Source organism: Echinops telfairi, unplaced genomic scaffold (genome assembly GCF_000313985.2).
Source record: "Echinops telfairi isolate 266 unplaced genomic scaffold, ASM31398v2 ScPeMD7_2291;HRSCAF=2852, whole genome shotgun sequence".
Taxonomy (NCBI): Eukaryota; Metazoa; Chordata; class Mammalia; order Afrosoricida; family Tenrecidae; genus Echinops; species Echinops telfairi.
In genome coordinates this window covers 45954609-45973291 of record NW_022106189.1, presented here as the reverse complement: position 1 = coordinate 45973291, position 18683 = coordinate 45954609, and the positions used below count along the sequence as shown (strand labels likewise).

The 18683-nt window shown below is 58.8% G+C and overlaps 1 protein-coding gene across 3 annotated transcripts in view; it reads right to left on the bottom strand.

Moving 5' to 3' along the window:
- The window catches only part of GSE1 (Gse1 coiled-coil protein), an 85516-nt gene that overhangs the window by 61833 nt on the left and 5000 nt on the right, over nucleotides 1-18683 (bottom strand). The window lies entirely within an intron of this gene.

Sequence of the window (18683 nt, the reverse complement as noted above, 5' to 3'; positions counted from 1 at the left end):
CTCAGTCCTCCCTTTCTCTCCAACCAGAGCGCAGGGGCCTGGCCACCCTCCAATAATAACACAGACTCCGGGGCAGTCTGGGGACCCAGCTCCAGGCCCAGGCGGTGGCCCAGGCAGGTCAGCAGGTAGGGAGGTCTCCCTGCGACATGGGCGGAGACCATGGCGACCCCCACAGATTCTGGGTGTGGCCACCAGGCTGGGCCCCTTGTCTGTGGAATTCCACCTTGGAGAAACAGCTCTTTAATTCCCAAGAACTTCCCCAGAAATTCATGGCAGACGCTGATAATGGTGACTCATGGAGAAGACAGACTGACACAGGAGGACGGCCCCCATGGGGGGCCAGGCCCGCAACAACCCCCAATCAGGCGGAGGCTGGACAGGGAAGGACGTCAGGTTCCCTGGGGCAGGCCCCCAGAGCGCCAGGCTGCACACGCCCAGCAGTCCTGCTCCCAGGTGTCCACCCCAGAGAAATGGACGCCCCCATCCACATCCCAACGCCACGCCAGGCCCACGGTGCCACCAGTGCCGGCAGGAGAGACCGCCCAGCTGGTCACACCGGACCAGCCAGCCTGGCTGCAAAATGGGCTCTGAGGACATGGGACGCACTGACCCCTGAGGGGACGTCACTTTCCCAGACGCACAGAACCAGAGGCTGCAGGATTCCCTGGGCTTGCTTGCACAGGACACACACACCCCACCCACCCACCCCCACACACACCACCCTAGACAAAGCTGCAGACACGCAGTGGGCCCTGGGGGCTGGAGGCTAGGGCTGGGGGGGTGGGAGAGGCCGGGCCCGGTGGGTGCCGATGCTTGTGGGGTGAGAAGAATATTCTGGAATTAGTGGCAATAGTGGCATACCCCTGGCTATACTAAAGGAACAGACACACACACACAGAGTCATAGACAGATTTTTAAAATGCAAACTCCTGGCCCTCGAGGGAACGCCGACTCACAGCGGCCCTACAGGACAGGGTAGAACCGCCCCTGTGGGCTTCTGAGCCGGTCACTCTTCACGGGAGCAGAAAGCCCTGTCTGTCTCCCGTGGAGCGAGCGGCTGGGGGTTCTGAACCGATGAGCTTGCTGACTGCAGCCAGCGTTGTGTGTAGACGTAAAGTCTATACACCACAGAGGCGCAGAGAGGGAGGGCAAGGCTGGTGCCCGTGAAGCTGTGGTCCTGGGGGAGGTGACCTCCGGGAGCCTGGACCGGCACAGCCGCAGGCCCGGCCCCACCACGGACGAGGGGGTGGCTTCGATGGAGGAGGGAGAGCAGCTCCTGCAGGGCCTAACCTGCTCCGTGAGGGAGCGAGGGCTCACGGTGTCATCTGCAGCCAGCCTCCTCTGGGTGCCGCTCCCCAACATCAGGCCTAGGCCCGTGTGACCCCCAAGTCCCCAGAGGCCCTGCCTCTTTTCCCGGCTTCCCAAGTGTTGCTCCTTCCAAAAACATCACTGTCCTGAGCTCTGCCGTGCCTACAGGCGTGCCACACAGGGTTGGCCGGGCCCAGTGGGGACCCGAGGGCCCAGGACAGGAGAGCTGGCTCCCAATTCCAGGTCCACCCACTCACCGGATTTTAATCTGGAGATTAGAGGTAGGGAACTGGGAGACTACCTGAGGGGTGTGAGAGAGAGTGGGAGAGTGGGCCTGGGTGTCTGTGAATGGGGGTGAGAGGAAATCTATGTGTGTGGGTCTGTGGGGGGAGACTGAGAGAGAAGCAATGCCCGTGCGTGTGCGTGTGCGTGTGTGTAAAGACAGAGTGCATGTGTGTGAAGACAGAGTGCCCTTGTGAGTGTGAAGACACAGTGCATGCGTATGTTTTGAAGACAGTACATGTGTGTGAGTGTGAAGACAAAGTATGTGAGAGTGCATGCGTGAGAGGAAGTGCTCGCATGTTTGTGTGAGTGTGAGAGGCAGAGTACATGTGTGTGCATGTATGTGAGAGAGGCAAAGAGGCAGAGTGTATGTGTCTGAACGTGTGAGAGAATCTGTGTGTGGATCGGTGTGTTCAGGAGTGAGTGAGAGAGTGTACCTGTGAGCGTGTGTGAGGGCGAGTGTGTATGTGAGTGTGTGTGTGACAAGGAGCGCATGCCTGAGAGTAAGAGTGCCCCTGTGTTGGAGTCTGTGTGAGAGTGTGTGTGTCAGAGAGGAAGGCCAGGAGAGACAGTGTTTGTGGCTGCCAGGGGAGACTGCAGATACACACACACACACACACACACACACACACACACACACGCCCCTCGCAGCCCCAAAGCCAATGCCACTTGACTAGGGAGGTCACTCCTCCTCCTTGGAACTGTCACTTGGTGGTTTATGTCCCCAAATACATCCTCATTTCCCTGGCAGGTGCAGCCTCTCAGGCCCCTCCCCCACAGCACTGCCAACGCCAGCTCTAACGGCTCCTGCCCTCCGCTTCAGTCTGGCGCAAGTGTGTGTGTGTGGGGGGAGAGGGGGGTTTGCCACCACTGCTCCCAGGAGCTCCCAACAGCTCTCCAGGCTCTTGCAGGCATCCCTCCTAGCCCCCAGCAGGCTCCTGCGATGTCCAGAGCCGGGCTGTCCAACACGGCGGGCTGGAGTGTGAGAAGGGACATGTCCTCTGACTCCAATCTCACAGGTGGGCAGTGGCATGGGAGACCCTGGGCATGGGTTGGAAATATGCTACCTTCAGCCACACCCCAGACCCACTGGGTCAGAAACTGTACTCCAAGAGACACCCCCCCACCTCCCACTCCCTGGGGACGCGCTGGCCAGTAACCCCAGGGACGAAAACTTCTCCACTCTCCCCCACAACTTCCCTTTCTGAGCCAGGGGCTCCAGGCCCACCTCCTGCAGGAAGTCCGCCCAGATGGGGCCCGGCCTGGTGTGGGGGCACTTCTGGGTGAGGGCCTCGCCGTCAGCTGCCCAAACTCGGGCGTTGCTCCTCCAGGCCTGGAGGCAGGACCTGTGCCTTGCTTTCGGTCCTGCCACCCCCATCCCCGCCCTGGGCTCCGCCCCAGCCTGGCACCCACCAGGTGCTCAGGAGCTGCCCAGATGGCTGTGGTGGGGAGCAGGGCCTCTTTCCAAACCAGGGCAGAGAGAACAAAATGAGTTGCAGGCTATTGGTTTAGGATCCCTCCCCACCAGTGGCTCACCCCACCGGTCCAACCCGCCCGCCGGTGGCCCCTCCCGCCCAGCACCTGGCAGCGATGGCTCCCGGAGAGGCACTGGCAGCAGGGATGAAAAGTCAGGTGGGTGGAGCCACGGGTTTCAAGAAGCCACATAAAACCGCACACATGCGGGCAAGCCCAGCGTGAGGGCCCAGCAGGCTGTCAGGGGGCGGCAGGTGTCAGCTCTCTAAAGGCCTGCCAACCAGCCCTCAGAGACCCCCCCACCACCCTCCCCATGTCCCCCTGGGCAGGGAATCGCTGGTGGAGAGGAGTCAGGGCCGAGCGTCTTCCTTCCCTAACCCCACACTGCTCCCTCTTGCAAGAGCAAGGGACTTGGCTTCCGCCCACACAGTCTGTGCTCAGAGGGTTCCCCAAGGCGGGTCCTGCCCAGCCACAAGGCCGCTCACAGTTCCCCTGCCAGGAGGGGCCCCCAAAGCCAGGCCTGGGTCCTGGCCTCCCGGGCAACCTTGGATCCCACCAAGGTGCTCAGCCCGAGCTGCTTCTGGGCTGAGCCAGGGAGTGGCGGCCGAAGCCTGGGAACCCAGCCTGCTGCTGGTATCTTTACTGCAACCCCGGAAGTGTCTGTGTCCCCCTCCATAAAGGGGGCGGCGGCAAAAAAAGCACCCTGCCTGCACCTCCCCGGGCTCCGGCAGGAAGTGGTCTCAGCTCAAGACAGGGGCAGGCTCCCAGGCTGCAACACTAGGGCCTATCCAGGCTGAGGTCAAGGCCTCCCACCCCTACCCTGGGGACCGGCTAAAACCACACAGGCCGGCCTTGACACGGAGCCCTTTACGGCACGCCACACGGTCCCAGAGAGGGGAAGAGACAAGACAGCAGCCACCCAGCAAAGGCCCACTCTCCCTGGGTCCCCGCCTGGGAGGCCTGAGAGCCCCCCCTCTGCGATCCCAACTCTCCCAGGAGTGACCACCACAATGACAGTGGTCCCCAGGATAAGACCAAGAACAGGTCAGCATTCACCATGAGCTAAGTACCCAAAGTCCTGGGGTAGCGCGCATGGTGGTGTCTGATGATTCCCCTAAGATCACTGCCACCCGCTCAGCCGTGCCTAGGATTAAGGGCCCGGTGGTCTGTACAAACCACAGCTAAGCCAAGAGAAGAGCCGTTCCACCTGGTAACACTCGGCGGGGAGCCCTGCCCCGGGACCCACTCAATGGCTTTGCTAAGGGATGGCCAGGTGTTTTTAAAAACCCAGCCCCACTGCTAGCAATTCCATTCTGACCCACAATGAGCCAACAGAGCAGTGTTGCCCAAAGCGGGCGATGCCCCCACACCCCACCCCACCCCACCCCACCCCGGGGTATGTGTATGTGGCACTGGAGCAAACCAGGGAGGCTGCGAAAGTGGGCACCTACGCATTACCCCGGACGGTGGGCTACGGAACAAAAGTGTTTAACTGTCGGGATGCTGAGTGTCAACTTGTGGGTCTCCCACGGGAGCACACAGCTTCAGCTTTCTCACTCGGGCTGGCTGGTGGGTTTGAACTGCTCACCTTGGACCCACATCGCCACGAAGGCCTCCCCAGGTAAACCTCCAGTCACCCCAGAAAAGGTCGCCCTCCCCATTTTACCCGTGAGTCGACTGAGGCCCAGCGAGGTTCAGTAACTGGTCTCAACAGCCAGTCCGGCAGAGCCGGATCCACACCGTGGCCGCCTGGCTCCTGTGCCGGGAGCTTAGCTGGCGGCACGTTCCTTCACAGTGAGAGCTGTGGGCATAGCTTTGGGCACCAGGAAGAGGAAAACAATCCCAACGGGGTACAAAGCCAGCCTGGGGCGGTGCCCACTCCAGGCCAGGAGAACAGCCTGGCCAAGGTTCGGAAGAGGGACGGACATGACCAGACCGTGAGGGGCCGCCCGGTGGAACCATCTAAAAGGACTAAGCCGCCCGTCTGAGCAATTACAAGGGGCCCCGTGTCCAAGTGCTTCCAGAAGACCTCAGGGTAACCTAGACTCAAGAAGCACCCATTACAGGGGGGGGGCCCTCATCTCTATGGAGTGCTGACCCCCATGAGGCTTAAAGCAGGTAGCTGGGGTGAGGGGCGAGGGGGAGAGGGAGAGGCAGAGGGATTCCGGCCCTTTCCAATCCCTGGGTGACTGCCATGTGACTACTGCTGGTGACACTTGGGGTGCCAGGACCCTCCAACAGATGGTCCCCTGCTGGCTCATGCAGGCCCAGGCCTGGTTTCGACAACGATAATGAGCAGCTGCGAGTTATCATCCCCATCTACAGATGGAGAAACTGAGGGAGTGGGCAGCAAGGTGTCCCTGGGTAACTCACCAGGATCTGGGTCAGGTCTGGGCCTGGCTGGCAGTGCTAGCCACCCAGGGAGCCCCGTGCCGGAATCCAGCATGAATATGCATGAGCGATCCGATTCCACTCTCATTTCTGGCTCCCATTAATAATTCACCTCGGGCCTTCATGAAAATCAGACCGTGCTCATTACTGGCTCCCCGAGAGGCACACCGACCGCCCTTCCCACTAATCCTGGTGAGGGGGTATCTCTCCTCGGTCGGGGGCAAGGAAACCCCTACTTTGAGATCCCCTCCCTTTCATTCTTACAGGACTGGTGAACCAGGTCATGCTTGCTGCTCACCCAAAGATGGGCGGTTCAAACCCTCTGGCCAGCCACTCTGCTCTGTGGACGAAAGCCTAGCCAGGCGGCTCTGTCAGCAGACACCCTGGGGGACCTACAGGGCCAGTTCTCCTCTGCCCTTGAGGGTCTCGACGTGTTGGGATCGACTGGACAGCAGTGGGTTTTCTGTTAGGGGCCCCGTGGGCCTGGTGACACACCACTTACGCACTGGGCTCCCAGAGAGAGGTGGACACTCACGCTCCCCGGTAGCTACCACCCGCAACCCGGGAAGCCCTTTGGGTAGTGCGACGGTGGCCAAGAGCCCGCCCCAGAGAGTGGGGACTAATTGGACCACACCTAACAAATGTGAACGTGAAATCGTGGGTGCTCAAGGTCGTGGGCCCCATTTGTGGGTGAGCCTTGAGGCTCAACCACGGCTCCCTGCCCCCCACTCCGAGGACCTGCCTCAGCTCTCCAATTGTGCGTGACATCATCAGGAGGAGGGAACTTTCCTCCAAGAGGCCATCCTGCGGGTGTGGTGGGTTCCATGTCGGGCCGGCACACTTAACTCTAGTCAGCCCTTGGAGACCACCTGACGGTCCCACAGGAGACCCAGGGCCTCGGAAACCCACAGGGACAAAGCTGCTCTGTCCTTCGAATTCGACTCGATGGCAGTGAGTTTGGGGACGGCAAGGCCACCACTCTGCGGACATTGTAGCCGGGGGTGGGGGGAGTGCAGGCAGTAGGCTGTCCTTTCCAAAGATGTGATACTGCCACTAAGCCCCTGCTAGAACAGGACCCACCCCCTGGCTTGTCACCAATGACACTGGACTAAGGGATGCCGCTCGACCGCCCAGGCTCGGTCCTTTTAATGCCTGAGCAACCTGAGCCCTGACTCAGTGGCTTAGTAGTTACACGTTGGACTGTAATCCAAAAGGTCAGCAGTTCAAAACCACCAGCCGCTCCTCTGGAGAAAGATGAGGCTTTTTACTCCTGTAAAGGGTTACCCAGGGGCAGGTCCGCTCTGTCCTATTGGGTGGTAATGACCGACATCTATTTAATGGGTATGAGGAGCTTGTTTTTCTGTGGGGTGGGGTTCCCACTAGGCAGGATGGCTTCCTGGAGGAAGCTCAGCTACCGGCAGTCTCAGATGCAGGTGTGTATGTGACCCAGCTTCCGGGGGGGATGGGAGGGCCTCTGGACACAACCACCATGTCACCGCCAGGCAGCACAGAGTCAAGCTGTGTCCCACGGTGGGGTGCTTTCTGAGCCCCTGTGTGGAGCATCCTAACACAACACTGCTGGAAAACAACAGAGCCTGGAAGTCCCCCAGCATCCCAGTCCCCCAAATGCTGCTCTCTGACCCGTGCACCCCGAGACCTGCATCCTGTGGTTAATGCTGAAGTAAGGCAGGCTGAACTTTGCCAGAGAGGGGACCTCCAAGAAAGGGAAGTGGGGGGCGGGGTTGATACCTTCGCCTCTTGTCCCTTCAGATCTAAGGTTGAGGGGGGTGATACTTTTGACACCAATGTCAAGAGCAAAGAGTGTCTGTGTGAACTGACACCCTCCCCTTCCAGTGCAGCTGCTGCTGGGCCTGCCCCCCCCCTGTGCCCTCCCCAATTGAGTTCAATTAACACTCAGGCATCATGAGCCCTCCCCTTCTTTCATGTCCCCTGCCTGCCCCCCCCTTCTCTTGTCAGATAATCACGGGAAACCAGCAAACGGTTGACACCGTTACCACGACAACAGAAGTTAGGCCGGGTGAGGCCATCGGAAAGCTAATCCTAAATGAATTATAGGACAAGAGTGACAGAGGGGTGGTGGCCTCCCCACGGCAGGTTCAAAGGAGGCCTGGGGCCTGCAGACAAGGTGTCATCTGTCGAGGGGCCCTTCACCCCCTCTCTCCAGGGGGTCAGTGCGTTTGGGGGTGGGGGTTGAAGAATTAATGCATGAAAATGAGATTCTTCACAGACAGACAATGGGCCCGGCCAGTGAGACAGGGGTCTGGGCTCACCCCATGATCGATGGGGCCCGGCCAATGACACGTGGGGTCTGGGTGACCCCAGGTTGTCAGCTGTTCCTGATTCAAGACATGAGCTGGATATGAATCCACCAGATGTCCTGCGGGGGAAAAAGACGGGGCTTTCTGCTCCCGTAAAGTGAGTGGGGATGGACCCCATAGCCATGAGTCTGTCATGACCTTGAACCTAGGCCCGAGGTCCGAATCCAGTTTGGGAATGGCTTGTCTATGTTACGTGGATGAGGCGGGATTGGAGAAAGAACCCAGGCACGGGAGCAGAGTCAGGGCAGGGGCATGTTGCCCCCCACGAAGGTCAACAAGATTTCCCTCCAGAGCCTGCAGGGAGAGAAGCCTTCCCCTACGGCCAGACCCCTTGCCTCTTAAACTGTGAGAAAAACAAATGACTGTGTGTCAAAGCCACCCCCTGGGGCAATTCCGTTGCAACAGAACAGGAAAAGGGGGCAATGAGGACAGGCCAGAATCTCATGAACAGGGCTCCGTTGCACCTCTACCATTCTGCGGCCACGGCGCTGTGCTGGCTGGCGGCCATCTTCCACCAGGCCCCTTGCCGGCCTGACCACTTCCTGACCTCCCGGGCCCGACTACCACCTCTACCACTGCCAGTCCTCTGGGACGGCCCCTGCTCCAAGGCTTCACATGCCCCAGCTCAGGGCTGGGGAGTGTAAAAGGGTCCAGGGCGGGGCTCTGGGTTCCTGCTGTGGTGGATGGGCCTGGGGAGAGAGGACATGGGAGGCCAGAGAGGGTACAGAGCCTGGTCAGAGCCACACAGCCCTGGAGGACTTTGAGCTCAGTGGGCCGGGGGTAAGGGACCTGAGAGTAACCTGCACTTGCAACAAGCTCCCAGGTAGCACCGTGCTGTGACCAGTCAGCCTGGGGACTCTGCCAGAGAACCCCTGCTTGCTACTCTCTCCTTTTATCTCCACTCCCCATCAGGTAAAGGCAAGCTCTTGGGCTCTGCCTCCTCGCAGCCCCCACCTCAGAAGACCCCACACCTTCAGGGAGCCCCCTGCTGATCGCCTACCTCCTGATCAGCCACCCTCCTGACCCAGGTCCCCAAGCCAAGCACTGTCCTGGCAGGTGCAGACACAACCCTCTCTAAGCCCCTCCTTTCCACGGTCTGCCTCCACGCCACTTCTTCCTCGAAGGCTTCTGGGATGGTCCCCTCTGCCCCAGGGAGTGCTCCCCACCCGGAATCTCCTCTTAAGGAACTTGAGGGCACCCCCACCCTCACCATCGAATGTCAAACCCAAACCTGTCACCATCCAGTGGCTCCGGACTCACCGTGAGGACAGGACACAGCAGGCCTGTCACTTCGTGGAAGTGGGCTGCCCTCAGCTTTCTCTCACAGACCGGCTGGTGGGCTTGAAGCACCAGCCATTCAGTTAGCAGCCAAGCATGCAACCACTCCGCCACCAAGCCTCCCAGAGGCCCTGCTGTTTGCCTATGAACGGACACACCCCACCGGCTGCCTGTTAAACACCAGGTCAGGCTTCGCTCCCATCCCTCCCATCTACTGATGGGCCCCCACCCAAGTCACCGGGCCAGCCACCTCCCTTCCATCTGGTCTCTGGCAGGGATGTCTCTAGGGTGAGAAGAGTCACCTAGTGAAGTTACACAGTGTCCTCCCCACACACACCCCCGCCCACCCCATGGACCACACAGAACCCTTCCTCCTGCTTGTCATCTTGTCTGCTTCACAGGATCACGGGCGAATATCAATACCTTACAGACAGCTCACAGGTAATATTTCTTAGACTAGATGAACGCTAGCAACCAAACTGTGTCAAACCTCCATCCAACCCCAGCATGGTCCATTACACGTCTTAGCTTCTGAGCTGGAGATGTCTTTAAGCCCCCCCCTTGTTATCGCTTAATCATTACTTCATTCTCAAAAAGGGGGGCGTGTGTGACTGATACAGGTTCACAGATCTTATTAACGACAACGTTGTGGAGAAAACGAACGAGAATTAGACAAGAACCAGCCACTCGAAGAACACGAGGCAGAAACCGGGTGATGGCAGGTCACCGGGGTTGGGTGGCACCGGCAGCTGTGACCCCAGCGAATTAGAAGGCTCAAAAGGTAAGGAACAGCGAGTTTGGGTCCTGCAGCTATATTGATACACTTAAGCTGGACTTGTGAAACCCGTTTTTGTTGTTATAAGTAACCGTGGGCCCATCTTCATAGAAAGGAACACATTTCTACCGACACATGAACCAAAACCAAAGCCAAGTCCACGACTAGGGAGTCGATCTGGCAAAGGCCAGAGTAGGACCATCATTCCATAGCTATGGGGGCAGACAGCCTCGTCTTTCTCCGGCAGGGCAGTTGATGGATTCCCATGGCTCACCCAGCCAAGGAGCAGCCTGACGGGGAACTGCTACGGCCCTCCCCTCCCCGGCCCCCGCAACAGAAAAAAACCCTCAAAACCAAACAGCAGTCATCGGTCGGAATCAATGCTGACTCACAGCGACCCCCACCCCCACCCCACCCCATGGGTTTCTGAGACTAACTGTTTACAGCAGGAGCTGAAAGCCCAGTCTTCCTCCCCAGGAGGAGCGGCTGGTGGCTTTGAACCGCCGACCATGCGGATCACAGCCTGACATGTAAGCACTAACTCTGCTGAAACATGGAGATGGTCATGTGGCATCACCTTCTCTGACAGGGTCACCCCACCACCACCCCACCCCTCCCCAGCTCTTGACCACACTGGGCCCAGCCACACTGTAATGAACCTGCCCCTCCGTCCAACAGGCCCGGGCTGGGCACAGCCCACCCTCGAGTGGAATCAATCTGCAAACCCTACTGCTTGAAGACCTCCATGGGTCCCACATTGTCACTGCTGTCACCGCCCCAGTGACATTTCCCATTGCCTGGCTTCCCCACCCCTTGCCAGGCTTGTTCTGTGTCCCCAGAGGACAGGATGAGGTCAGCGGCACGGGCAGACTCTCACTGACTGCATGGCAGCATTCTAACAATAGACTCGGCACCCCACCCCCTCCCCCACCCAGGCCCCCCTCCCCCGAGATGGCTGTAGGGAGGTGGGAACTAGGAGCCCACCACCCTGAGAAAGGACAGGGCTGGGCCATCTGACCTCGGAGAGCCCCTTCCAGTCCAGCAGGCCACCGTGCCCTGACCCTGTAGGCCAAGGAGCATGGGCTCAGTGTCCCCTGGGCATGTGTCCAGGCTGGATCAGAGGGGCTTCCTGCCTTCTGGGAGGGCAGGCAGGGTGGCGTGGGGAGGGAGGCCTAAGCCAAGACAGGCTTGAGGCTCTTTACAGCATTGGTTTTCAACCTGTGGGTCGCGACCCCTTTGTGGGTCAAATGACCCTTTCACAGGGGTCGCCCGATTCACAACAGTAGCAAAATGACATTTATAAAGTAGCAACGCAAATAGATTTATGGTTGGGGGGGTCACGGCAACATGAACTGTATTAAAGGGTTAAGGAAGGCTGAGAACCACTGCTCTACAGGGCTACCACCTGCTTTGGCATGGAGGCTCAGGGGGCTGTGTGCCGGCCAGTGGTTCAAACCCACCAGCTACCCCTTGGGAGACGGCCGAGGCTGTCAGCTCCTCTAAAGAGTGGCAGTCTCTGAAACCCTCCGGGGCAGTTCTATGCTGTCTTGCAGGGCGCGTAAATCAGTCGACTCAGAGACAGTGAGTTTGGGTTTTAGAACTGGAGCCAAGGGCAAATATTTACCTCAACCGGGGTGAGGAGCCCGGGGCGTCGGTGGGGGGAGCTGGGGAGAGGACAACACAGCAGTAGCAACAAAATCCTCCCCTAAAGACTTGTAAAAAAAAAAAATTCTGGCCGTTTTTTTTGCCCCTTTTACCCCAAGCTTCCATGGCTCTAAATATGCCACAGTCAGTAATTTTACGAGCAGACTGAGCTATACATCATGCGGTTTTATGTTCCTAAATTAACAAAAGGACTTTAAATCTATATGGAGCTCTTTAAAAAAAAAAAAAAAGGCACGGGATCTATTTTTATTCCTTTATTCCCCCAGCCCCCCCAAGTTCCCTTTTCCCTTCAGTGCACCCCCACCCCGTCCTCTCACCAACACCCCAAGGGCTCCACATTTTCTGCTGATTGTGTAGCTAGACCACCGAGGAGACACACTTCCAAATATGGGCGGGACCTGCTTTGCGGAGGGGTCCCCTCTGCAGAGACTGCTTCCCGGGCTTGGAAGCCTGATCTGCATCTATAGCTGTCTTTCTCTGTGTGTACAGCAATACCCTTATCTGTGCAAACAAAAAACAAACTCCCTGCCATCAAGCCCATGCTGACTCACAGCGGCCCTGCAGGCCAGGGCAGTGCTGGCCCTGTGGGTTTCCGAGACCGTCACAGTTTACAGGAGGGGAAGCTCTGTCTGTCCCCCAGGGAGCTGCTGGTGGTCTCCAACTTCTGACCTTGCAGCTAGCAGCCTGATGCATAACCACTATGCCACTGTGGCTCCTTACACACACGTATATATGTATGTGTGCAGATAGAGTCCCTGGGTGGTCAATGGTTAAGCTGAAAGGTCGATGGTTCAGACCCACCCAGAGGCAGCTTGGAACCAGGCAGGCCTGGCAATTGGCTTCCCAATGACAGCGGCCTGAATGTCCTGTGATCAATGATCCCAACTCATAGCGACCCTACAGGACAGGGTACAACTGCCCCTGTGGGTTCCTGAGGCTGTAAACTCTTTACCGGAAAAGACAGCCTCATCTGTCACCCTCAGAGCAGCTGGTGGGCTTGAGCTGCCGGTGTTGTGGTTAGCAGGCCAACGCCAGGCCAACGCAGCTCCTTTCCCGAAGGTGGCAGGTGTGAAGCCCTCTGTCAGAGTGTCCGGCTCTGCCCACATGCGTGGCCATGAGTCAGAATGGACAAGGTCCTTGACAGAGCCTGGCCTGCTGAGGAAGTAGGTCCCCTCTTACTGCTCCCGTCTCCCTGGGAGTCCTTGACCAGAATCAGAAAGCACCTGGTGCTGGAGCTCTGTTTTCCCAGGGGCTAAAAGGCACTGCGGACCAGATGATCCAGTTAGAGCCCATGCCTCCAGGGAGAGAGAAGGGAGCCCGGTGTGGCTTCCCTAGCCACAGCCGTCCATGGGGAGATGGGCAGCCGAGGACACTCCATGCCGAGGCTGGCTCTGCCCCAGGAGGGAAGCTGTGTGGCCCTGGTCAGCTTTCCTTGCAGTCACGACTTCCCCTCCGTCTGGAAGGAAGGATGGTTGCTGCCCCCACTCCCAGGGCAGGCGTCCAGCGGCCATCTCGACCGCGTGCTCGGCGGCGAGTACGGAAGAAACTTGTGTGGGATCCAAAAGTCGCAAAGATAAGAGGGCAGGGCTCAAGATTCCCACCCCTGTGGAGTCAGAACATCAGGAAGACCAGGAAGCAAGAGAAGTTCCTAATGAGAACCAAACTGAGCAGGGGTGGGGGGTGGGGGGGTGGGTGGGAACCAGCCAGGGCCCCTTGGAGAAGGGCTGGGCCGCAGCTGGGACAATAGGCCCCGGCTTTCCCAGCCGGCAGATGGAGCTTGGCCCCGCCTCATTTCTCAGGGGTATCAGAAGATTAATTAGTGACTGCTTGGGAAGAGCTACGTGGAGCCACAAAGCTTGTCCCCGCTGAGTTTCTGAGCTGTAAATAAGCGGTCTTCCCAACCACCAATGGCTCCCTTTTATCTGACTCAGGGCCCAGTAGGCCCGAGCTGCCCCAGAGCAGTCCCTGGCTGGTTCCGGAGTCCTCCCCAAGTCCACGGGCTGGGGGCACCCCCAGTGTCCGCTCTGAGGGCAGGCTCCAGCCCTCTCCTATAATCCCAGTTGCCCTGGGAAGAGGCCCTCCCAGCCTCAAGACAGCCTCTCCCTGGACCATCTTGTGGGATGGTGGTGAAGGACTGAAGCCCAGGGAGCCCCTATGTCTCAGGCCTGGCAGCATTTGAGCGCCCCAGGCCGGGCAGTGGGGCCCAAGTCAGTTGCCAGCACCTCTTTCCTCTGAGGCTGTGGAGCGAGGCCAGGCTGGGCCTGAACGGCTTCTTCGAGAAGCCTGCTATTAACTGCTCGGGAGTGCGGAAGGAGGGGCGGGCAGGGGCATGTCGGGGTCCTCTGAGGGCAGCCACCAGCACCTCAAGACCCAGGCCTCAGGTTCCTCTTGAGGGTGGGTGGACAGTGGTCCCCGGGGAGGCTGGGGTCACCGAGAGTTCAGAGTGGGGCCAGGGTAGGGCTACTGACAGCCTAAAAGTCGTAGTTGGTCCTTCTACAAACACCAGGCAGGAGATAAGGGCAGGCAGGGCGCCACCTCCACGCCAATTGCCAACTCTCAACAAATATTTATTAAGCGGGGCTTTAGGAGCTAGGCGGCCTGGGGCCAGAGCCCAGCTGAGGGAACCATGTTCTGCCTGGGGGGTGGGTGGAGGGGTGGACATTCACCTCCTTTCCTGGCTATCACATGGGTGCCAATCTCACTCCCGGGGTGGTCCTGCATGTGACATGTATGGACATGCCAGCAGGCACGGAAAACCCTGCCTGGCTCTGCCAGTCTCCTTTTCCTACCCACTCCCCTCGAGGGGACACTTAGGTCTGTTTTAAAGTGGGCTGCCTACCTGGTGGCATTTAGGGAGCCCTGGTGGTCTAGTGGTTACACATCAGGCTGCGATCCCTAAGACCCACAGTTCGAAACCACCGGCCACTCTGTGCAAAAAACATGGGAGTCTCTACTCCCATAAGGACTTCCAGGCTTGGAAACCCACAGGGGCAGTTCTATTCTACCCTGTCTCACAGGAGCCCGATGAGTCGGCATCGACTCAGTGGTAGTGAGGGTGTTTGCTTTGGGTGGCCCACTGAGTCACTAACTAACTGTAAGGTCAGTAGTTAACCTATCATCGGCTCTGAGAGAGAAAGAGGGGGCTGTCTGCTCCCATAAAGACTGACAGCCTTGGAAACCCACAGGGGCAGTTCTACGCTGCGTGATAGGGTTGCTATCAGTGGGAATGGGCTGGGTTGGTTCCGTATCCGCAGCGCAGCAATGGGGACAGTCACAATCTTGTGCGCCTGCACCTCTAACTAGTTCCTTTTTCCTTCTCCCAGCCTGCTCTCACCAAATGGCTCCGCCCACTGCCACGCCCCCAACCCCTGGGAACCTAGGATCCAGCTTCCAGTCTCTGGGCCAATTTCGGGATCTTTCCCACCAAGACAATGGGGCCACATTCCCTCAGCAGGGTGCCTTTGGGGCAGTAGGGCTTCCTAAGCTGTGGTTCCTTTTCAAGGCTGAGTAATATTCTCGAGTCGCACATGCTCCGGTGGGGCTGTGCCCACCGTTTGGTTATTGTCCGACACATAAGGTGACCGAGCAGACGTTCCGCTTTTAGAGGGACAGTCTCGATTTAACAATTTTTCCGGGTCCCACGTCGTTTTTAAAAAGTCCCGATTTTTGGAAAGAATGCACAAGCTAGGGTATGCGGTTTTCAGCTGCCATGTGGCTATTTCGCCAGGATATTAGTTTTATCAATGGTGTCCTGCTTTTGTCCCACTTTACCAATGTTAAAATCTGGTCACCTTCAGCCAGCATTGACTGGGGCAAGTGCCAGGTGCAATTCTTTGGGGGTATGGACGCCCTCGTGTTTATGGCGGTTATTCCTGGGAGCTATCTAGGGGTACATTTGCAGGGAAAGTGGGTGACAACACTGCGGGGGGTGGGAGGTGGGGGGGTGGTGGCGGTGGCGGTGGCTCCAAAATGACCCCAGGCCCAAGACAGTGCCAGGCGGGGCCGGCACTGTGGGGGCTACCAGGACAGGGGCGCATCAGTATTGATTCATGTCACCACCATCCAATGTGGTAGGAGCTGTGGGAGCCATCGTGGGCGGGCCTGGTTGCTCCGCCTGCTGTAGGGGTTCCACAACAGCCTTAACGGAGCTACTGGGGACCAGAACTATTGAATCATTGATGGCACCAGGCACAAGAAGGCTGTGACCCTGCCCTCAGCACCCTTATCACATGCCAAAAGTCCCCTCAAACCGCCATGAGGCGTCTTCCGCCCACCCCCAACACTGAATAAGCTGCGGCTGGCCACCAAGCAAGAGGTCGGGTCCACAGCCCTGAGTTCAAGTCCGACCCTACCTCTAGAAAGTGCTTTGTGTGGCCTGCAAATATTAACAAGCCGAGGACAAAGTTATAGTCCTGGTAAGCCCGGCACTGTGTTCAGGGCCGCACCAGGGGTCAGCAGACCTGACCTGTACGGCCAGAGACTAATAACTTCACAGTCTCATTCACTTCTGCAGCTGTCGGGAGGGGCGGTCATAGACAGTGCCCATTTCACGGTTGGGGAAAATCGAGGCTAGGAGTACAGAAGTCACCGGTCCATTGTCTCAGCCAGGCAGTGGTAGAGCAGGCCTGGCCCTCCAGCCCACGCTGGCTCCCTGCAGGAACTCTGGCCCGCCTGTCTCTCACCTGTCAGACAGGAGGAACCAGTGTCCCATGCCCGAGATGCCAGCGCCTAATGGGGAACTGCCCTGGGGACAACGACAACGCTGGGCAGGCAGGTTCTGGGCCCTGCTCCCTCTGTGGTGACAGAGATGGGATCTGACTACTGGGACAGAGAGGCTTGGGCTGTGCTGGTCAAGCACAGTGGGGACTATGGTCATCTTCATGTCCCAGCGCCACACTTCCTAACTGGGCAGGTGCTCTGCCCCTCCAGCCCTCCCCCTCCTCACCTGTGGAATGGGAAGGACAGGGTGGCTATACCCCTGGGTGCCGGTGAGATCTACAGGAGAACTTCCATCGGACACTGACCATAGGGCCTTGACTGTTCCCACCACGAGGGAGGCCCAGGAGGCCACATGAAGTCTGTCTCTGCATGTCACAGCAAAACATACAGTGTCAAACTGTGTCCGCCTGTGTGTAAACACCCCAAAGACAGATGGGGGAGGGCTGGAAGTTCAACTGAACTCTCCTAGTGCCTGGCCTACCCTGGGTCCACCTTTCCTGCCCCTTTCCCCCAGAGGGCACAGCCCCACCTGGACAGATTCCCCTCATGGCTTTGAATTCCCTTCTCCCTGCTGAGGCTCTGGAATAAATAGGAAGCCGGGCACCTGGGGAGCCAGTGTGTACCAGCAGCCACGCGATGGCAGGTGAAGTGGGTGTCAATTCCAAACACCTGTGCTTCTGAAGATTCACGATGGCCTCCAAATTTCCCGGGCACCTGGGAGGCTCCTGGGGGAGTCTCTGGCTACAGAGAGGACACCTGCCCCTGCCTCCCACAGCTTGGGCCCAGTGGGGAGGCAAACTGGGTGTCTGCTACAGCAGGAGTCAAAAGCTCCCCCCAACCCCATGTCTGGTTTCTTGCAGGGGGGGGGGCGCGGGACACCCTGATTCATTCAACCTCACTCCTTCCTGGAGGGGTGCTGAAACGTTGGAAGGCAACGGGGAATTCAGGGTTCTAATTTATATTGTGAGCAGTGCAAGGAAGCATCAGGCAGCACACACCTCAGAGCCTGCTGGGGCATCCTCTTCCTACAAAAAATGGTGTTCCCTGACACCGGACATGAAGTAAGAGCCTCCGGGGACCAGGAAGGACTGGGGACCCCAGGCAGCCACAAAGAGTGAATGCTCCTGTAATCTCGGGGGCACACCAATACCAAGCTTTTCCTACTTTTTTTTTTTTTAATGAGTGGGTTGGACTGCCGGTTGAGTCGGCCTGCCATTATACAAGTCATTCCATTAACTGGACGAAAGCCACCGCCCTGGCTGAGGGCAGCAGCGACCAGCGCCAACCCGGCTGGGTCCTGTCCAGGCCACTGCCCTGCCCCCAAACCCCAGCTACGCCCGAGGGCTCCCGGGCAGCTGGGTGCCTCCGCCAAGTTGACAGGGTCTTCTGAACAGAGCGAGGGGGCAGAAATACAAAGCCCCTGGGCCAGCCACGTGCACTCTACAGCGGCACCACAATTCAGAAAGAAAACCCCCGGAGGGCAGCTGCCGCCACGGCCGCCGCGGAATATGAAAAGCCTCAAAGGAGAGGGGCAGGGACATCCATCCCCTCAGCACCCCCAGACCCAGACCCCCAGCTTCAGCCCCAACTGTGTGTCAAAGGCCGGAAAAGGGAGGGGGGAGTTGTGTGTGTGTGTGCGCGCGCGCGCGTGTACACTCACCCAGGAAGGGAGGGAAGCAAATAAAAACCTAGCTCATTCCTAGAGTCGGGCACAGGGACAACGGCCTCCCTGACCCGCGCGTCACGTGGGCCCACCTGGGGCGGCCGCGCCCGCCGGGTGACTGACTCCGCGACCCCAGGGGCCACGAAGGAAGGCGTGACAGCCTGGCTGGGGTGTGAGAGGCAGGGATCCCGAGTGCCCCTCTCCCTCGGCAGGGATCCTAGGGTCTCTACCGCACGCTTTGTAAAGGTTGGAAGTCCCAGCCGGGTAAACTCAGAAAAGGCTCTAGCAATGTGTTGCTGCCCCTTCCCCTGCCCCCAACACACGTACACACCCACACCCAACCCCTTTTGGCGGCTAGCGCGCCTTGCCCGAAACAGAAAGTTACAGGGCGGGCGGCTTGTCAGCGCGCAGGAGGTTAGGGAAACAGGAAGCCTCGCCAAATACCCTCCCGAGCTTCCCCGTCCCCTCCCCCGACCTCGGCAGGAACAAAACCTTCCAGGGAATCCCGACCGGGAAGGGGGGCGGGCCGAGCCCGCGCCAGGAGGTTGGCTGCAGGCAGGGGGAGAGGAGCCCCAGGACTGGGGGGTGGAGGGGTGCCTGTGTCAGCCGGATTCCCAGAAGGGCCCTCTGATGAGGGACAGCTCCTGAGGGCCACTGCTCAGTGCGTTTTGGGCAGAATCACACAAGGTGGCCAACCGAATGGCGCCGACATGGGGATATGGGGCAACTCAAGGTTGCGAACATAGACAGGAGTTCTACGGGCAGCGTTTTCTGAGGGCCCACACTCTAG